At 32.9% G+C, this 14,183-nt stretch overlaps 1 pseudogene; it reads left to right on the forward strand.

Annotated features, from left to right (window-relative positions):
- Positions 1–11,360, forward strand: part of LOC143242342 (glutamate receptor ionotropic, NMDA 2C-like) — a 28,080-nt pseudogene extending 16,720 nt beyond the window's left edge.
- The last annotated feature ends 2,823 nt before the right edge of the window (positions 11,361–14,183 follow it).

The following is a 14,183-nucleotide window of genomic DNA, read 5'->3' on the forward strand; positions in this document are numbered from 1 at the left end:
TATTCTTTTGTTTTTACAGATCATGAAAATGATTTATTTTTTTATGATAAAACTTAGTGCATTTACAATTTATTCTGTTAATGTTTGTTTTACAGTTTAATAATTAAAACTCTTAAATCGATACATAATAACACAGAAGATTTTCTTCACAGATTGGCGCATGGACAGCTGGAGTTTTGGAAATAAAGGATATTGTTTGGCCCGGAGACTCTCCTGTTCCTCCTAAAGGTGTTCCAGAAAATTCAATTTAAAGATCACTTTCATGGAAGAGCCACCATATGTGAATCTTGTTCCACCAGACAATGAGACAGGAGAATGTAAAACAGATCGTGCTGTCCCCTGTCGTGTGGCTCCCGAATCAGAGCTTTCTGGGTAATTATTTGTGATAACTGTACTTTATAAAATGTCCTCAAACGGCTAATTAAAACTATATAATTATATGTTAGTATTTTATAAGACCGTTTTTTTCTATGAGTATCTTAACTTTATTAGATTAAACCACTAACGATAGAGTTATCGACACGTTTGCCTAATTTTGGAATACTAAAAGATGGTTAACAAATCGTACCTAACTTGGTTGAGCGCCTTATCCACATAGTCATGCCGAGATTTGTCAGGCCAGAGCTCTAAATGACTTCTGGAGACAACTCCAGTCTCCACTAACCGTTACTGGAACTTTGCTTCTCACCATGTCACCACCAGTCTCCATTATTTATTCGATTTGTGCATGTGCAGAATTTCGTGACATTCAATTTGCAATCTGTGTATCCATTGTAGATGCGATTACGAAAAGATTTTGACAGCTCTTTTGAAGAAAATCCATCTATCAAACCAAAAGATATTGTGGTACTCGAAAGTGGGTTTGGTGCTGACAAGGACAGTAGTAGTAGCTTTCCTCCAGATCAGAGAGTAGAAGGTATCCAACCTCAAACACACAAAGAAAGGGGACATAATTTGTTTTAACAATCGAAAGAGAATTAATCAATTCGTGTGTCTGTTTTGATAAGGTCGTCTGGTCCCTCAAAACCCTGTGTCTCTTTGTCTGCTTATAACTTCTAATCGATATAAGTTATTATTATATGAACTGCATATCTTAATACAGTAGATTTCGGACTTCTCAACGGTGTGCACAAAATAACCAAGAAACAAATACTGATTTTATTCCTTGTACTGCCACCTAAAAATACCACTCGCGTCTGGTTGGCAGAAATGTCCTTTGCGAAATACACATTTTACAAAATATCGAACAATTCCTAAAAGTAGAAAGTAATAACGTATGTGTGTTTTTCCTCACCTCTACCTTGTAAGAATAATAATAGTGGTTATCTCACAAATTATGGCTTAGTGTATAGAGAGGAATATATAAGTTATTTCAAGTTGAAAGCATGATACATTTTCCATTTATAATGTTTATGACTGGACTTGAACTTAAGTATAATACCAAAATTTTCGTTTTAGTTTTAATAACAACATTATAACTTCATTGTATATTTAAAATTAAAAATCGTTAAGTGTTTCTAGCATATAATTCTTGAAATGATTTTCAAAAACTTTATAAATGCAGGAAAATTATTTTGACCACAAATTGACAGAAATTGTAACACACTTGTAATAAGATTAATATAACTAGTTTTACTTACATATTAGTAAGTAAAGTTTGATTTACACTTTTAAATATTCCGTTAAATTTTTTGACCTGTTATGATTCCGTGTTCAAAAAGAATAACATTTCTATTGTTTCAGAGGGAACTGTCCCTTTGTAGCATAGCCGTGAATCGTCGAGCTTGTAACACCAATAAATGAGTTTAGATATCCATGTTTCGTACATCACAGTTAGCTCATTGTGTAGCTTTGTGCTAAACTACAAACCAGTGAAGGAGTAAGAACATTTTGTAAGAATTTAACCTGGCTGCCAGTGATCCAATAATTCAATTAAAATATTTTTGTAACCTTTCTTCTGGTTTTCATTTTCAACCAAACATGCTTTTAACACAACAAGCCTATCGGTAAAAGACTTAAGTTTGGTTATTCGAAGTTTAATCCATCATATTTTATGTTTCTTAGTTCACTTTACTTATATTCTTACCTTAAATACGGCCCGGCATGGCCTAGCGCGTAAGGCGTGCGTCTCGTAATCCGAGGGTAGCGGGTTCGTGCCCGCGTCGCGCTAAACATGCTCGCCCTCCCAGCCGTGGGGGTGTATAATGTGACGGTCAATCCCACTATTCGTTGGTAAAGAGTAGCCCAAGAGTTGGCGGTGGGTGGTGATGACTAGCTGTCTTCCCTCTAGTCTTACACTGCTAAATTAGGGATGGCTAGCACAGATAGCCCTCGAGTAGCTTTGTGCGAAATTTCCAAACAAACAATACCTTAAATACTTCATCTGTTTACCACAAATTATATATTCTAGTGACATATAATAGTTCTTTATATCAAGCAGACGCTTCTAATTATTATCCTTTATTTTCTGTCCTTCCTACACTACTTCATTATTACATAATCTTGAGGGTTTTTTCGATAATTCACCTCACTAATTTTCTGAGTGTCACTTGTTATCTCCTTAACAATAATTTTACTGATCACAATAAAATTTACTAATATATTTCAACTTTATATTTTACTTTTCTATTCGAATAACTTATCTTCCGTGTTGTTGTTGTTTTTTACTTCTAGTGAGTTCCAATCTTGGGGCTGTCACACTTAATCCACGTATTTTGTTTTACTTATCCAGCACAACCAATTTATTACAAACCCAAACATTTAACTCACTTGGTTTCCCATATTATTTTTGATGTTCTATTCTCATTTTATTTTTTATTTATTGATTAATCTATCTTTAGGATAAATAAATAATATATTCCAGTGCACTCCTCCTTATCTTTCGATTCACACAACTAATTCCATTGACTGATTCACTTCCATTTAAAACTTTTATGAGGTTTACTCCAATAATCTGGCTTCGTATTTTATTGAATATAGCTAATTTGCCTGATATATTCCCAGTATTGTATTGCAATAAAAGTGTTAATACCACACACCAGCCGTACTGAGATACATTTTTATTTCAAGTAGGTTACTCGTCATCAAGAATGTGCAATTAGTTTTACTCAATTAATCCACATAACTAGTTCACTAATCTTGTTTGTTTATTTGTAGTTGAGTACAAACATACACAATGAATCATCTGTGTTCTGCCCATCGCGGGTATCGAAACCAGGTTTCTAGCGTTGTAAGTTCCCACTGGGCGCTTCACTAATCTATCTACTGTATTTCCGTGGTTCTCTATCCATTTCTTCATCATAAGTTAGTTCCACTGTCCCTGAACCTAAGCCTGTTATTAGGTAGAGTTTTTTTCGTTGGTTTGTGTAATGATTTATAAATTTAATTATATTATTGTTTCCTTATTTAAATTTAGTGAAGCTCTCAATTTACTGTTTGGTTTAATAAGTTGTTTTTTAACTTACTTTCATCAGAAATGTATAATTATGTTATTATTACAATTTAGTGGTATTTCTATCAGTATCTTACTGTCTTATCTCAAAAAGTGCACTCAAACAAAAGATTTTTGGAAAAACAAATGTTAAAATTTAAGACCTGAAAACAAATTGTCCTGCTCTTAACTGTAGTTAAGCAATTTCGAAAATATCTCGTAGTGAGTTTTATGTTAACTGCGACTTATTATTTCTAACTCAATTTTACATTTCACTGAAAACTACTGAATTGATTTACTCATTGACTTATTATGTAAAATTTGCATCGTTAATTTTGCTCCAAATGTTATTCCGCACTGTTTAGTTGTCTAATTAGTCTACATTTCGCCGTTCTTTCTACAAGTAGCTTTTAATACTTCACTGGCATTTTCCTAAAATTAATCAAACATAGTCGACCTGGCATGACCAGGTGGTTAAGGCACTCTACTCGTATTCCGAGGGTCGCGGATTCAAATTCCCGTCATACAAAACATGTTCGCTCTTTCAGCCGTGGGGTGTTATAATATGACGGTTAATCACTATTCTTTGGTAGAAGAGTAGCCCAAGTGTTAGCGGTGGATGGTGGTGACAAGCTGCCTTCCCTCTAGCCTTACACTACTCAATTAGGAACGGCTACCGCAGATAGCCCACCTGTAGCTTTGCGCGAAATTCAAGACAAACCAAAGACAGTCTATAGCACTAATACATACGCTATTTTGATTATCTTTTGTCTCTTTCACAAGTCGGTATCCACCTTTTATTAACCATTGCTTGTCATCGTTCATCTACTTTTAGTTTGTTGTCTAGAAAACAAATTTTAGCAACAACTTTTACTTCAAATAATTTTATTTGCTGATATATTTCTGTCTTTATATTACGCATGTCCTATACCACTAATATATCATCTTTGTTTTCTCTCATCATTATCTTTAATCCAACTTTATATTACTGAGTATTTATTACACTTATCCAGTTATTCTTTCATTCAAATACTTTATTCAACTTATCTGTCTTACTACATGTATATGTCCACTAAACTTTCATTTCAAATAATTTATTATTTTCTTTTTAATCACACACGTTGTTTAATTGAGTTATATGTAGTTTCAAGACCAATCATTAATTTACAGTTACACTCCATAAATTCGGGCCATGCAGCTAGCGCGCGACTCTTAATCTGAGGGTGGTGGGTTCGAATCCTCGTCACAACAAACATGTTTGTCCTTTCAACCATAGGGGCATTATGATTTACAGTCAATCCCACTATTCATTTTAAAGTGTAGCTCAAGAGGTGGTGATGACTTGCTGCCATCTTCCTAGTCTTACACTGCTAAATTAGGGACGGCTAACGCAGATTGCCCTCGTATAGCTTTGCAAGAAGTTAAAATCAAACAAACACAATAAACTCCAGTTACTTAGATCTTCCTGTTACCTCAGGATATTTACTTCCCTAACTCACACTTTTCTTTATTTCACAATGTCTAATTTGTTTTTTCTTTCAATTAATCAAAGTTTACGCCATTACTAATACCCCACTATTTCCTACATATATTCTACTATACTAATTTACTTATTTATTACATTTCAAACACGTAATGCACACATCACTGACCAATTACTTATCTTTTTATACAAACGGTTTACCCTAACAATCCGGGACCACCTTTCGTTACACGTGTTCTACTTCACTAATCGCTGTGTAAGCCACTGATCTATATCACAGTAAATTATTATATTCCAAATAGCATTATGTACCTCAAACAGCTGACTTTAATGATTTAAATAGTTTACCACGTGTAGCTTATCAAATATATCAGGAGTCTGCATTATCCCCAACGGAACATACCCATTCGTTGGGTCTTCGCTTCCTACCCGTAAATTTATGTGACGTTAAAAGGTTAATGTTCCTCACATGGTGTGTTTCATTGCTTAAACTTTCCATTGTACTTTCGATAGTAGCTTCGTTTGTTACTCTGTTCTCCACCTCCTACTCTTCAACTAGTGCTGCAGGTTCTATAATAAACAGTAAGTTACTACCTGCTATACCACTATCCCACTGTCTAGTCTCTACAGTCTATATCGAGTACGTTTATTTCCATCCAACCGTTGCCCAGTCTTTTAAGCTGTTTAACATAAACAGCTCACGGTAAATGTGGAATTTAAAACTCCTCTGACGATTCACAGACAACCCAGCTATGTTCGTAGCTACCCTAAGACACCGATCGTTGTTTGTTTGTAGTTTGGTTTGTTTGTTTTGAATTTCGCGCAAAGCTACACAGGGCTACCTGCCGTCCCTAATTTAACAATGTAAGACTAGAGGGAAGTCATCACCACCCATTGCCAACTCTTGGGCTACTCTTTTACCAAGGAATAATCTGAAGGTCACAGATTCAAATTCCCATAACACCAAACATGCTCGCCCTTTCAGCTGTGGGGCGTTATAACGTGACGGTCAATCTCTCTATTCGTTGGTAAAAGAGTAGGCGTTGGGTGGTGATAACTAGCTGCCTTCCCTGTAGTCTCACTGAAAAATAAGGACGACTAGCTCAAATAGCCCTCGAGTAACTTTGCACAAAATTCGAAAACAAGCAACAAAATAAAACATATTGTTTCATATTAAAACTTATCTTTTAACCTCACACATTCCTCCCTTGTTCTGATAGTTCAAAACCTGAAATAAATATGTATTCAATTATATATCATTTACTGACCGTTTTGTAATTACTTCAACTGCGGTCAATAATCCTTTAACTGTGTTAATTTGAATTTCAGAGTCACATAAAATGTGTTAATTTAGATTTCAGAGTCACATAAAACTGTGTTAATTTGGATTTCAGAGTCACATAAAACTGTGTTAATTTGGATTTCAGAGTCATATAAAAACTGTGTTAATTTTAATTTCAAAGTCACATAAAAATGTGTTAATTTGGATTTCAGAGTCACATAAAAACTGTGTTAATTTGGATTTCAGAGTCACATAAAAACTGTATTAATTTGGATTTCAGAGTCAATCTTACTCTGGGTATGCGAAACCCCAATTTCATCTTTGTTATATTGTTCAGAAAAAACGCATATGAGTAATAATTATCATATCACTTATCGACCTAATAAGTTTGAAAAATATAAGAATTTTTTTCAAGACGTCCACATAAAACTGTGCTAATTTGGTTTCAGAGTCACTAAAACTGTGTTAATTTGGATTTCAGAGTCACATAAAACTGTGTTAATTTGGATTTCAGAGTGTCACATAAAACTGTGTTAATTTGGATTTTAGAGTCACATAAAACTGTGTTAATTTGGATTTCAGAGTCACATAAAATGTGTTAATTTGGATTTCAGAGTCACATAAAAACTGTGTTAATTTGGATTTTAGAGTCACATAAAAATGTGTTAATTTGGATTTCAGAGTCACATAAAACTGTGTTAATTTGGATTTTAGAGTCACATAAAATGTGTTAATTTGGATTTCAGAGTCAATCTTACTCTGGCTATGCGAAACCCCAAATACTATATGTGTTGTTCCGGCTTCTGTATTGATCTTCTTCAGAAGTTTGCTGTTGACTTAGGATTTACTTATGATCTATATCGTGTAGAAGACGGAATATGGGGGTTTAGAGGTAAGTGACTATTGTTTTGGCGAAAACTAAACCTATAAGTGTTTGTAATTGGTTTTATTACAGTATAAAATATGAGAGTTGGAGGTTGTTTCAACTCAGCAAGGGTAATTGTAAATTTATTACCTGAATTATTAAATCTGAAAAAAATCACAATGATTAATCCCTTCGCTGCAGTTTATTAAAGCGGGGTAAAACAACAAATGTAAATGTCTCCCGATAAAATCAGGGGCTCGATTCCCGTCGATGGATACAGCAGATAGCCTGATGCTGCTTTATTATAAGAAAAAACACTCAACGAAGTGCAAGTACTTTTATACAAAATTAAGTATATTATTTTTCAGTGTTAGATAAATATTAACGTCTAATTAAAATAATTCGATGAAAATATATGATGATGACTTAAGCAACATAAAAGATAAAAAATGAAATATATTTTCCTTCGAAACGTCGTAATTATCCTTTAATGAACAAATATTATAATCAATGTCGCTATGCCAAAGAAACAGTAGAAATTTCAAACCTTTTCAATAGCGAATACAGAAAATCCGGCATATATTCTCACCACTTATTCTGATAACGGTGTTTCATAATTTGCTGAATGCGAAATTAGGGTTTGGTTTCGTTTTTGTTTTGTTTTTTCAAATCATATAAATCACTGTATACTATTAACATAAGTAACAGTCTATCAATTTTCAATTTTATGTTTTCGGAGTGTGGGAATCAAACTATCGCATATTTTCAGTGGATGTATTACACTGCAGTATTATTTCACATATCATATTTGAAATGAATTCATTAAAAAAAATTGTATTTAATGGAAAACGTAGTTAACTTTAGTGGATTCTTTTCAAATTTAATACACTGATAGCCCTTTATAATATTATATTATGTGTTAAATTTGTTCTAAATATGAGTCACATGAGCAAAGTATTCAACAAAACCGCTTAATTCTTACCAAACATTTTGCGCATACCTAAGCAAAATTCACGTGAGTTATCGTGTTCACTATATCTTCACCTAAAGTAAAGTTCGAAACCTTGGAAATTTTGTCATTCATGTTAAAGAGAGCCTGAGCTAAAGCAGCAAAACTATAGAGTGAAAGCCCATACAAATACAACAAAAATCATACAGGTGGACGGTTATTATTCATAGCCAACCTTTGAGTAACATTTGCTAAATTTTATGAAATTATCCTAATCAAAGGGCGTTTAACCTCACAATTAACATAAATGATGATGCCTGATACGGTTGTACCGACTACATGGAGTGATGACAAAAAACTGTTAATCTAGATTCCACGGTGTTATTATAAAGAAAGTTATTAAATAACACGGTTTTGGAGAGAAAACTACTACAATGTGTTTTAAAGAACCTGGTTTGTTTTATAAAGTATACATCTTTACGAATAAAAGGGTTTGGTGATCCTAAAACTAATGTTAGTTGCTATCGAGTGTCATATTTTACTTCTTGTGGCTTGTTGGTGTGTATTGACGACAATTATGATATTTAATGAAAAACAAGTCAGGTGTGAAAAGATACAACTAAAAAAAGGATTCAGTGTGCGACTTAAAGGAATGAATTCAAACTGACAACTAAATTAGTAATTACAATTATATCAGTGATGAAACTTTTCCATAAACTTGTAGAATTGATAATAATTTTCCAGTAAATATTTATTCATTAGCTAGCTAGGCCTCTTTTTTTTTATTTAACTTGAAACATGATGATAGGCAAAACAAAATACGCAGCCACGCTAACTACTGAATGAATATTTGTTGTGTTTTTAATCAGAGATGGTTAAAATTTATGTTCCTCTTTAGTACCTTTTAATGTTATTTTTAAATACATATATTCCAATTAAAACCAAAATGATTTTGTGATTTTTCATCAAATCATATAAAGAAAAATTAGTTTTCTTTTGTATAAATATCTTATATACAAAATTTCAACAGTTATTAAGTAGATTAAAAATTAATGGGTGTAAAATGGCCATCTACGTTAAATAAAACCATATAAAATCACATTCTTTGCGGTTGCAAGATCCAACTTGAATCAGCATCCAGCCCACAAACTCATTATCAGGCACATGTTACATTTTAAGTCGTGAATCAGAAACGATTAATTGATAAATCAATTTGAAAATGAAATTTCCATTTCAGTTTGTCATGGTCCTCCGATGTTTCTATTCTCTGAAGTCTCCTTGTCCCATAAATATAAATACCATGATTTAATATATTCTCGAGTAAAGGGACAAGGAAATGAACGATAAGGAGTTTGTTGTTTATGGATTATTATAAGATTTATAAATTATTCAAGTTTTTGATGACATATTAGAATGGATCATGGAACGGACTAATAGCAGAAATTTTAGAAGAGCGAGCAGATGCTGTTGTGACAAGTTTCAAGATGAATTCCGAACGTCAAACAGTGCTGGACTTTACAGTTCCCTTCATGGAAACCGGAATAACTCTTATCGTAGCTAAACGAACTGGGATTATTTCACCAAAGGCATTTCTTGGTGAGAATTATACACTTAATACCTTTTACCATTGTTATTTCTATGATATATTGTATCATTTTCCCATAAAAAAGCAAAAGTATTGATCATGCCTCCTGGTATTTTTACTGCAAAATTTTATCATCTAAATATTTGGTCAATTGAAGAAAAAATAACAAAATGTGAATTTAAAAAATTGCCTTCTAACACGTATAAATATTCAATTCCCCAAATAAAATTTAAATACATAATAATAAGACTAGTTGAAGTACCGTAAGGTAAACACATATTACGCTTATCTAATTTCACGTTACGTAGTCTACTGCTTTAGATATATTTCTATAGGATCATTTTATTTCATTGTCACCAGAAACTTACCGTCAAATAGTATGTTTTATTAAACAATGGATTATTAATTTCCGGACACGATGCAATGTATTGCAAGTCCATAACGACCATGGGCTTCTATTGCCTTAGTGACTGTGGTTGCATCTCAAAATCTAAAGCAAGAGAAGTTCATAATACATCTTCTATAAATTTCGCTGAAATTAGGTGTTTTCTATCCTAATGCTGAACTGATATGTTTTCTAATAGAAATAAAGTATAGAAATTATGCACACATTAATATTTCTGCGTTTTCAGAACCCTTTGACACGCTATCCTGGCTACTCATCCTGTTGGTTAGTATCCAGGTTGCTGCCTTGCCATCTTTCTGTTCGAATGGCTAAGTCCATTTGGATATGATATGAAAATGTCACCTCCGAGAGGTAATGTTTTGTTAAGTTATTTCTTAAAACTGTCTAAAAAATAATTAAACACGTGGAGATGTGTCTTCCTTTAAGATTAATACTACCTAATTCATTTTATTTGTTAATCCATAATGAAGTGATCACAGACACAATATTGTAAATGTTGTTGAGCTATTTGTTTGTAAGAAAAATAAAAAATGAGTCATGTCACGTCACTAAATTTAGCGAATGCATTTTGTTTGAAATTTTTGTATCATAGATTTTACTTAATATTCTATTGAGTAAACATTACTGTCCAAATTGACAACAAACCCAAGTTTTACTAAATTTATAGTTTACTTTTCCATTACTGTGTTGATTAGCCACTTTTTTACTGTATTAACAACAAGAAATCAGCATGGTTTAAACTAAAACAAATTGACAATAAGAGATCCCCGGATTGTTTCATTATGATCTTCGTATTTTTAATAGTGTCCACATAATCGTCAACAAAGTTTATCACTCTTACTTTTAAAGGAATCCCAGTCACAGCTGTTCTTCATACCACTATGAATGAATATTTGTTGTGTTTTTAATCAGGGATGATTAAGTGTTACCTTCCTCTTAAGTACCTTTTAATGCTATTTTAGAAACATATATTACTATTAAAAACTCAAGCGATTTTCCAATTTTTCATCAAATCATATAAAGAAAAATTAGTTTTCTTTTGTAAAAACGTTTTATACCAGAAATTACAACAGTTATTAAGTGCATTAAAATAATAGGTGTACAACGACCATCTACATTAAATAAAACCATATAAAATCACATTCTTCACGGTTGTAAGATCCAACTTGAATCCATCTTGTTTCCAGCAGGTTGATCTGTGGAGACAACTCATGCATGGACAAATGTTTCATGTGGTTTTTTCTCTACATTTTATCCTACTCTAAGCACAAAATAGTAGAAACTACAGCATATGTTTCCACTTACTTTGAAGTTATACCTTCATTTTGCTCTTTATATGAGTATTTTTTATTCAGAATGATCATAAACTTCCACATTACAATTTTATAATGCTCATCGCACGTGCGGTTGGAGATAGTAATATTCTACTTACTATCAAAATAGCTGAGTAAGTGGGACAAGATCTAATAACTGTTGTTCTATACACCTTTTTAATAAATGTTTGGAGAGAGTTTGACTGGGCAATGAAAACCTTTATTATAAATATATAACGTTTTAACAAGATCATGTCATTGTCGGGTACAAGTAGTTTACAGTGACACATTATATATTTAGCATGAAACGAAGAGGTCACAGGACCAGAGATTGCTTCACAACCCAGTAAAGTTATTTTGGTACCCTGAAATGCTAGCTCAGGATGGAGCTGTTTGGTTAAATTAATATAGCTTTCTTTATCCTGCGTTTATTGTTATTTTAATTGTTTGTTTTGGAATTTCGCTCAAAGCTGCACGAGGACAACCTGCGCCATCCAACTCTAAACTAGTCAACTCGTGGACTACTCTTTTACCAAAGTATAATGGGATTGACCATGACATTATAACGACTGAAAGGGATAGCATGTTTGGTACGACAGGGATTCGAACCTGTAACCTTCAGATTGCTAGTCGAGCGCCCTAACCACCTGGCCATAATTATTAATATGTAATATCATTGTTCCATATTATGCATATATTCAAGTGTCTCTGTACACTATTTGAACTCGACACACAAACTTGTCGAAACGTTGTACATTAATGATAAAATTTTCTTCATTATCCAGTCAAGTTGTCTCCAATCGTTTATATTCCAAATCTTGGGATTCTGGTCATCAAATTTAAGTCCTGTTTAATACCTTTTTCTTTTATTCAGACACAAATAGATGATTTCTAGTGGTAAATACATCACTTTTTTTATTATTGCTATTGAGAGATAACTCATGACAAATGTCTTTGAATATCTGGTTTAAAAAATGGTATTTAATAACGATACCCATCATAGATGGGCTACACCTAAACCGGAGATATTTCTGCTCATACCCATCGTTCTGCTAATGAAAGATGATATAAATGCATCTCGCCTCCATGAGACTCAATAAATCGCCCAAAAAATAACGCAATCAATTTTCTTTGAACGTGCAAACAAACTGAGTATTATATAAATATATGATCAGGTGGTATAATAAAGTGGCCAGGCAACATATCACATTTTCTGTATCTATTTAAGCATTATATGTACATGTATAGGATCAGGTATAGAGAATTGGGCATAAAACTGCTATTTAATAGCATGCTGTTAATAGAATTACACCTATAGTAAAAAAAAAATGCATGAGTATATTTTGTCTGATTAATAAAGTAACACTACAAAGACATCATCCGCATAAACTATAAATTAGTGCTATAAAGATCTCTCTGTATATTCTGAAAGCATTCTTCATTATAAAAGTTGTTTCACATGAATGTCATCTATTTCCTTCACCTAGAAACAAATACGTCAATGAGGCTATGTAACTACAAAGAAACAATTAAAGCAAGTGTACAACATTTCCTCAAACAACATCTCTGAAACCTACACAAAATTACTAAATGATGACAGACCTGGCATGGCCTGGTGGTTAGGCTGTTCCAATCGCAATCTGAGGGTCACATGTTGAAGTATCCTTCATAGAGAATGCTCACGGTTTCAGCCGTGGAAAATTATAATGTGGCGGTCAATCCTACTATTCGTTAGTAAAAGAGTAGCCCAAGAATTGGTGGCGGATGGTATTGACTAACTGCTTTCTAAATTAGAACGGCTAGCTCAGATAGCACTCGTGTAGTTTGGCGCAAAATTCAAAACAAACACTGAAACCAAACTAACTGATGAAAGTATAATATATAAATTATATTGTTCCTCTAATGTTTCGTTGTTCTTGAAGAGAAAAATAATTAAAATAAGGTTTACTTTTTAGCTTTACGTGTTATAAGAACTCAAATTTACCGTTGAACCACCAGGAACATATATACATATACAACTCAAAATAATCATCAAAACCATAAATAGACGGACATTAACAGTTAAGAGACCATCTTTCAATAATACAATTAACCCTAAAATAATATCTATATTATACAGAAATAAAATAAACCAACATGTAATATAACGCAAGATCAAGCTAGTTTCTGGCTCTCTTAACGATAATGACTGAGAACTTAAACCTACCTGAAAGTTTTACAATGAACTTAAGCCTGCTATGACATCCAACTCGGAACCTATAGATGGCGGGATCAGAAACCATCGCAGAACACGCTCCCTTCTAACCTTGAAGAAGTAATGTAGCATTCAATCCTATTAAATATTGGTAAAACAGTACCCAATTATTAGTGGTAAGTGTTGTTAACTAGCTGTCTTCCCTCTACTCTTATCACTTCACAATTAGGGACGGCTAATGCAGTCACTGTACGAATAATTTTGCGTAAAATTCAACACACACACAACCAAAATGTGAGCTTAAAGGTGTTAACATGCCCTTCCATAACATATAATATCTTTATAAGAAGGGGTTCTTGATGACTCAGCGGTAACTCTAATGACTTATAACACTAAAAATCGGGTTTTAATACCCGCGTTTTGCAGAATCGAGATGACCCATTGTGTAGCTGTTCTCTTAACAACAAACAAACAAACGATTAGAAAGGTGTAATTGTTGGTTCTTGCTGTTTTGAGAACATGAAAAATTATACATTATGTTATTAAAATCTATTACTCTTATAAACCAGTATTTGATGTAGAATTATGAAGTGGATGCAAATAGATCAAACAAAATAGAATCAAAGTGAATAATTTTTTTTTTGCGTCGACTACTTATCCACATATGAATATTGAT

This window comes from Tachypleus tridentatus, unplaced genomic scaffold (assembly GCF_004210375.1).
Source record: "Tachypleus tridentatus isolate NWPU-2018 unplaced genomic scaffold, ASM421037v1 Hic_cluster_2, whole genome shotgun sequence".
NCBI classification, from domain to species: domain Eukaryota; kingdom Metazoa; phylum Arthropoda; class Merostomata; order Xiphosura; family Limulidae; genus Tachypleus; species Tachypleus tridentatus.